The following is an 8086-nucleotide window of genomic DNA, read 5'->3' as shown; positions in this document are numbered from 1 at the left end:
AGAAAGAAAGAAAGAAAGAAAGAAAGAAAGAAAGAAGAAAGAAAGAAAAAAGTTCTCATTGGAAACTCTCAGAAAATGATTTCTTCTCCTTAAAAGAATTAAAATAACATCAATATCCCATAAATTAGAATATTTATGTTTATATTTTAATTTGTTTTCAAAATTATTTCCTGTGATACTATTAGATTGTAGCTAGGGTATATTTTTCAAGTTCAGTGACATTTTTTCCCTTCTGTAATCTCTCTTATGCTTTTAATCACATTGAGGCAATTTTCACTTCAACTGCTTTACTGTCTGTTTCTAGCTCTTCCATCTTCCATCTGTCTGCTTCATTGTTTGCTATAATCCTGCATTGTTGAATTATGGAGCATATTCAGATTGCTGTCACTCCATGACAGTCTTTGTATACTCTTCTCACCTTCATTGTTTTTAACCTACTTTGATTAAATCATGGTTTTTTTTTTCATCTTTGTAAGTCAGATTTTGCTGTTTCTATAATTAACCCTGCAATATGATTAAGCAGCAAACACTGTGCTCAGTAAATCATTGTAGTTTGGATTTGCTTTATTTTCTTTAAAGAAGCATCTAGGCTGGGGAGTTAGCTCCACAGTCTAAGGGCCTGCCTCACAAGCATAAGGACGCGGGTTTGATACTGCAGGAGTGCTGAGCTACCACCAAGCTGGGTACGGTGGCACATGGTGGCACATGCCTGCAATACCAGGGCTGGAGAAGCTGAAACAGGAGGATCACTAGGATTCTGAGGTGCATAGCAAGACCCTGTACCAAATTCATAAATAAACGAGTAGATAAATACAAGATTAAAGATTTAATCTTCATCTGCTCCTAACCACCAGCAGATCAGACTGATTCTTTAGATGCTCATCCCTTATTTTGCTAGTGAGGTCCACTGTAACCTTTCTGCCAAAGCAGCTCCTCGCTAGCTCAGCACTGATTACCTCAGCTGTTCAGGACATTCTTTTTCTGGCTAAAGAGACCTGAAGCATCTACCTGTTCTGGGATCTAGGAATCTTCATTACTGCCAACTGCTTTTTGTCTTTTTTTCTTTTCTTCTTTCCTTTCTTTCTTTCTTTCTTTCTTTCTTTCTTTCTTTCTTTCTTTCTTTCTTTTTCTTTCTTTCTTTTTTGTATTTTAGGGAAGCGTCTACAGGGTATTCAGGGTCTCACTACTAGATTGGATTCATAGTGGTCCATCTGTTTACAGCCTCCCAAGAGCTGGGATTACAGATGTGTGCCACCATGCCCAGTCTCAATTGCTGTCTCAGAGCACCCTGGGCTGGGGATGGGGCCGGCATAGCAGGCCCATGGATCGGACCCCAGCCCCTGTGCCTGCTTGCAGGCATTTTAATCGGCTGAGCTATTTGGCTGGCCTGATGGGTTCTTTTTTCTGTCTAATAAACATGTTCTACTAAGTCATGATGGTCATTCAGCCAATATAGCAACAGCCACTGGAGGCCTCGTGCTTTGCACCACCTTCCTCCTCCCTGATCAAATTACAATTTCCTACTTCCTTTTCACAATATCCTGTTTCCTTGTTCCTGCCTCTTGCCCAGTCATTATCTCCTATGTCAACAGACTGCCCCCTAAACTGCACCTCCCTCCTTGCCCTAGGTAGCCTCTAATCCCCCTGGCAGGGCCTCAGAAGCTTCACATTTCTTCTTTCCTGTGGTCCTCCCTGTTTCTACAATAAAGAACTCTTATCTTTCCTGTCTCTTTACTGTGCTGAAAAACCTAACACAAATAAATAGCAAAATAAATGATAGCTATGTATCATTTTCCCTTCCTTCTTTCTTATTTTCTCCTTTTCCTCCCCCTATTGTTCCTTCCCTTTGAGCAGTTTCTTTCCATTTCCCAGTACATATTGTACCTTTCTGATTTTATTTCTTCTTTCAGGTTCTTAGGCTAGGGAGACAAAAACAGTCAATGTATAATGTTTTTCTCTTCTTTTTAAATTTTGGCCAATTTTGCATGCTTATATCTGCCAGTCTGAACAACTAATTTGAAGACAACAATATGCATTATAAAAGGCATTGCTGAATTCCTATTGTCTTTGAAATTCTGTATCCTTTCTAATGTTTTTAAATTTTTTACTCTCTGAAAATATTGACACAAGAAAAAAGTAAAAAAAGAAAAAAGAAAAGAAAAGAATAGAAAAATAAAGGAAATAGACAAAGGAGGTGGGAAGATAGATCTTTTTCAAATGGGAAGAAAATCAAGAGATGGAGAGAGGCGGAAGTCAGGGAAAGGGGATACACAAGGAGTGAAATGTATTCTGTCAGTGTACCAACAAGAGATGTAAATGTTATGTGCTGCAAACATGGACTGTTAAAAAAATAATTCCTGAAGGGATACAAATCCATCTTCTATCAAACGAAGTAGAAAGGGAGGGAGCTCATGATTCTCACCAGATGCTTTTCACGTGAGATGTCAGGAAATGTTTGAAGGCAAGAAGAGTCCAGCCCACACCTTTGGTGGCAGAGGGATTGATCTATAGAGGGTGGATAATAGATGTACAGTCCTTGAAGCATTGTCCACCCTGGAGAACAAAGAACTTCAGCTCCGAGAGAAGAGCAGCAAATTCTGTTCCCTCCATTGAAAACTTGATGGCTGCTGCAGCCAAGAAAAGGAAAAAAACCATCAAGCCTCCTTTTCTCGGGGCTGGCCATGGGCCTCAGAGGGAAACTACCACATATGGATCCTCATTACCGTGCTCTCTTGGCTCCAGCCCAGCCTCTAACAGGCCTTATGTCACCAATGTCCTGTTGGGCTCGCAGTGATTCAGGAAGACCAGCTCACAGTGCTTACTGCCAATTCCATTGGTGGCAACTGCAGTACTTAGCAGGAACAACAGACAGCTTGTCCTTGATGGTAGAAACTCCATGTTCTGAATCTCACACAAAGATTCTAGCCTGGCTTCTATGACTAGGAAGACAGCAGAGAGGCAAATGGCCACAATGAAATGACAGCTTTGTGCTGAATGCTTTCAAGTGATCATTATTGGGAGTCACTAGACTCATGCTTTATACCTTCTCCAGTTGGTCCAGCTGCCTCTTTACCTAATTTTCCAATATTGTTTTATCCAGGGTCCTCATCATGCAGCCAACATATTGGCCAATATCCCATTTGCCATAGATGCAATTGACCATTGTTTCTGGCAAGCAAAATGAACAACTAAGGCTCTAGCATCTCTTCTCTGTCACCCGAGTTCCTTGATGACACTTCTGTGTCATCCTTTACCACCACAGCCATGCTTGCTAAAGAGAAATCATACCAGAGAGTTAAGTAGACAAGAAAGACTTCACTTATGGCTTAGAGTAAAAGACTGAAATTGAACTCAGCTATACTGGAACAAATACAAGAACATTTTCAAATGTTGACAAAAGCTTAAGAAAAATAACTGGAGGACATCCAGGGATGTTTGTCATTGAGAATAGGTGATCCTTGTTTGGTAATTATCAGTTATTGGCATCAGGTCTCTACCTTCCCACAGAAAATAGTTGCTGTCTTAGATGACTACATTTCCAAGGGACAGCCCCCAGTTCCTGGAGGAAGATTATCTTCAATAATAAAACTTGCAAGAGAATTGCAGAAGACTTATCTGTCAAAGGAGCAGAGAAATGATTAAGAATTATGAACAAGTTTTCCTAAATTGATGTTCCAATCAAACAAGAAAAGGAGAAGAGTCAGAATGAGGCCTCAGTTCCCTCAATCCAACAGTGTATTCAATCTTTGACAATGTACAGCTAGTAAGAATTGCTTTCATTGAATATCAAATGAATAAGGCCTGAGGCTTTCTTTCCGTAATTCATTAGGAATAACACTGGGGCAGAGATGAGACCAAAGTGAACTCAAAGAGTGTTCAGTACAACAGATTCATTTATATATTCTGAGCATGAAAGAGCCTGATCCCAGGTGAGCCAAGTTCATGTCTCAGTGGCTACATTTTCTGGTCACTCAGGCCAGTGATTCAGTTTATCTGAATATATCTATCTTTCCCTGGAAAGTTTTTATCACATAGTCTCATAGTCTTCCTGTTAAACTGTTCGACTTTCAATACTATCCAGTGGAAAATCCAGAACTATTTTTCAAATGGCAAATAGTTCTCAGCCAAGAATATATCACATGACTTTTTAGGTTCCTTCTTGGGTTTAAAGACATATCATCTATCATCTTTATTGCCACAAATGCTTCCAGCATTATGAGGTCTTTTGTTATATTTCCTAAATGTCAAGCCTTCTTTAGCAGTAGGCTAACCCACAGAATAAATCTCTACACTGAAATCAAATTTGGGCCGTCTCCTGAATAACTGAATAACCAGTCAAGGGATAAGTGCACTATTTCTCATTGTTTTAGGTTACTTAATCCACAAATTACTCCAAAGTAACACTAAACACTCTAGCTTTTAGTGGTAGAGAAATCAGAGTACAAGCTTTCCTTTCATGGACCATTTCTCAGAACTCTCCAGGTCATAAAGTGTCTTCCAATTTCCCCAGCACGATGGGCCACAGAATCATTTTTACTCTGAGTGCATGTAGTTTATATACTATTGTAAGGCCTGCCTGTCTATGTCCTATTAGAATATTTAAAGACTTGCCACTTATGTATAAATCTAACTGGTATAATATAAAATATATTTGAACTGCATTAAGGTTTGTGCACTCTCTATCACTCAGCACACTGGATCACATGTCCTAAAGACCATAAGAAGATTCCAGAGCTGCATCAGAGAGTGGCAAGCATGACAGGTATAAATGTTTTCACTGAGGGAAACGATTTTGAGGTGAATTAATAGCAGTGTATATCTCACCATAATATCAAGTTCTGAATTTAAATAGTCACCATAGGTTTTGATCACCTAGTGTATTCCTCAAAAGTGTATGTGTGCTTGTGTGTGCAACAGTGAACAGCTTTGCCTTTGGAAGGTGAGCTCACCCTTAGGGCTCTGGCCTTGTGTCTGGCCTTGGGATTGTGATCGGCGGCCTTTCCCACTAAAGGCTTCTCTGAAGGAGCCACTCTGCCTTTCCACCTATTTCCACACATGAGGACATGACTGTCTTCCCTGGAGGAGGTAGCGACAAGGGCCCCATTGTGGAAATAGAATAGAGGCCTCATCAGACACCAGTCCTGCTGAAATTTTGTTTTGGGACTTCTCAGACTCCAAAAGCATGGAAAACAACGTACAATTGACTGCAAATTACCCAGTCTGAGTGATGGGCAGTTAGTGGGCTTCTAGCACAAAAGGGCAGGGGTCTCACAGTCTTAGAACCCTGTAGTGACACAAAGCAGAGCTTTGTTTCTAAAGATGTGCCTGCCCAAGGTCCCCAGAGATGAAAGCCAGGATGATCTATGGCTTTATTTTTCCACGTTCCTTCAACAGAACTGGGTTATGGGATAAGCTGAGGATAAATATATAGTTTTGAGAAAGTATCTTAATTTTTATCTGGGCTCTATTAAAAATCTGCAAAAATGAACCATAATGTTTTCCAACATTGTTTTAGTGAGTTCATTATTATTTAAAGTGATGAACTAATAAAAAATTATTACAGTTTCATATTTTCCACATGATCATTTTTTGTCTTCAATATTTAAAATTTTATTGGTCTGTTGAGGATCAGCACATATGATTCACTTTATACACAATTCTTAACACACATACCAAAAATAGCCATGTGTTGTTTTTCAGTTATTCCAGTGACTTTCCAGCTTCAAATTTAGAGGCAAATTTTCTGTAAGAGGATTAAGTACTAGTATCTTCAAATGCTAACAAAGTGTTACTTAAGTCCCACCAATTCGCAATTTTATTACACATACAGTACGTACTCAAATTTTTTATCTTTTACAGCACATTAACAAAATGAGGCAAACTGGACTACCACCACCAAAGATGTTGTAGAGTGCACACGATTCTGACAGGGCAACAATTAGAAGTAGTATTGTTTAGGAAACAATTCAACTAAAAACATGAGAATAGAAGAAAATCATATTTTGTTTTAATACTTTCTGCTGGATGGTTAAGACCAAGATAAAGCAAGACCTACATAACAAGAAATGTAACTTTTCTATCTGACAAGGTCAGTCAAATCCCCTCAGGATTTACCCTGAAACCCTGTACCAGTTTGTACATCCTTGTCACTAACAGTGTTTAGACAGGATATCATGTCTGCATCTTGTACTATGAATAACCACCTTGAAGACAACAATATGCAATGTAATAATTATTGCAACTGTCCTACCAATCGGTTTTGAAACTGTCTCATTGCTATTTGTTTCTCAATAAAATTAAAAATAAAAAATGGAGCATCCAAGACATTAAATGCATGACTGTAATTTCTAATTGCCATTTAGTATGCTTTGTATTGCAGGATACAAAACTAAGTCCCACCTATGGAATGTGAAGCTGACATCCAAGACAGTCAAAGCCTGGCATAATTCAATATCCCACTATTTCTGGTTGTACCAAAAAATAAACAACCAAAGAATGATTTCACCATAAAAAAAATCATTTACGCTTAAAAAATGCGATGAGGTGGGATTCCCTCCTTTTTAAAAATGTTTTCAGAGCTACTAAAAAGCTTGCATTTACAAAATAGTTGGTAAAAATATTCCTCTGGATTGTACAATAAGGGACACAGGGCACACTGATAAGACATGGTGTGTGAGTAATCAGACTTGGCTTCTTTCTCTTCTGCTTCATCAGAAGCTGCACTCTCCTCATTTTTAGTTTCTCCCTTTTCTGCAGGTAAATCGTCCTTGGTTTCTTGATTAGCCATTTCAGCCTGCTTTCCCTTGGCTCCCCTTTTCCCTTTTGCTTGCACTTGTTTGTTCGAAGAGTTATCCTTTCATGCTGCCTTTGTTGGTTTCTTTTCCACTTGATCTGGAAACAGATCAACTTCCCAATCTCCTCCTTCCTACAACCTCCCAATCTCCTCCTCCTCTGCCCTTTCAGCACAGCAGACCTTCCTGTCGGGCGTCTTGATCTCGCGGGGGCACGTGCAGAAGCTGCTGGTCTGGGCGCACAGCAGCCTCGCGGAGCGACGCGGCTGCACCGCTGCCAGAGCTGCTGGGACCCACCTATGTCATCACTTTTAATTTGTCAGACATATTTGACATTTACTTCGACAGTAAGAAAGAATCAGGAAAAACGGGAGCAAAACAAGAAAGTAGAACTGCATTATCTTTGAAGAGACTGTGGAATAAATAAAACTTATAAAATCTTGCAAGATGTCATTGTTGAAACTATTTCCCACTTAAACCTAAATCAAGATCCTGTATTCTTATATATATGTGGATAAGCTAATATTTGTGTAGTCTTGTAGTAGATGTTGAATTACTTTTCAAAAAAATAAGACCCCTAAGGACCATTTTGTGTCATCAGTAAGTAAATTGAAATAGGCATTAGGCATGGTAAATAACAAAAGACTCTTGGGAGTCCATTTTGTCACTACAATTGGGAAAAATAGATAGCCACAGCTATATCACTGCCTAGCTCTGTAATTAAGAAATGTTAAGCATACAGACCTATGCAATACATCACAGTTGAATTTTTTCCATTCATTTGACAGGAAAGCGGAAAGAACCAAGAGGAGGCAAATCTCCGTGCTCCTAACACCCTGCGTGGTAGCACGTTGGCAAAAGCCACTCTTAGTAATAGTGTAACAGATTATTTTTAAGTAGAATATTTTGAAGATTTGAGGGATGAAGAAGCAGGATAAGTGGTTATAACGTGAAAGCAGTGGAGAATCTTCCTCTCAGGGCATTTTCTTTGCACTTTGGAAAGAAAGTGTATAGGCTTATTTTTCTAACAGAGTATTACTTGTAAAACGGCCATAGTGACTGACAGGTGGTGTGAATTACTGGTTTGTATGAAGGATACTATGAAAACAGAGATCCTTGCAATAATGAGGCATACACATCTTCCTACTGTTATTAACATTAAATTTACTTCTGGACTATATTGGATTATTTTGCTGAATTCACACACCTACAATATTTGAATGACAATGGAATACCCATCTCTGACAAAATTAAACAAAAAAGGATGATATAAATGAAACACCACTTGTTTTTTT

The sequence above is a fragment of the Octodon degus genome, unplaced genomic scaffold, assembly GCF_000260255.1.
Source record: "Octodon degus isolate 3935 unplaced genomic scaffold, OctDeg1.0 scaffold00118, whole genome shotgun sequence".
In the NCBI taxonomy this organism is placed as follows: domain Eukaryota; kingdom Metazoa; phylum Chordata; class Mammalia; order Rodentia; family Octodontidae; genus Octodon; species Octodon degus.
This window is presented reverse-complemented; position numbering follows the sequence as displayed.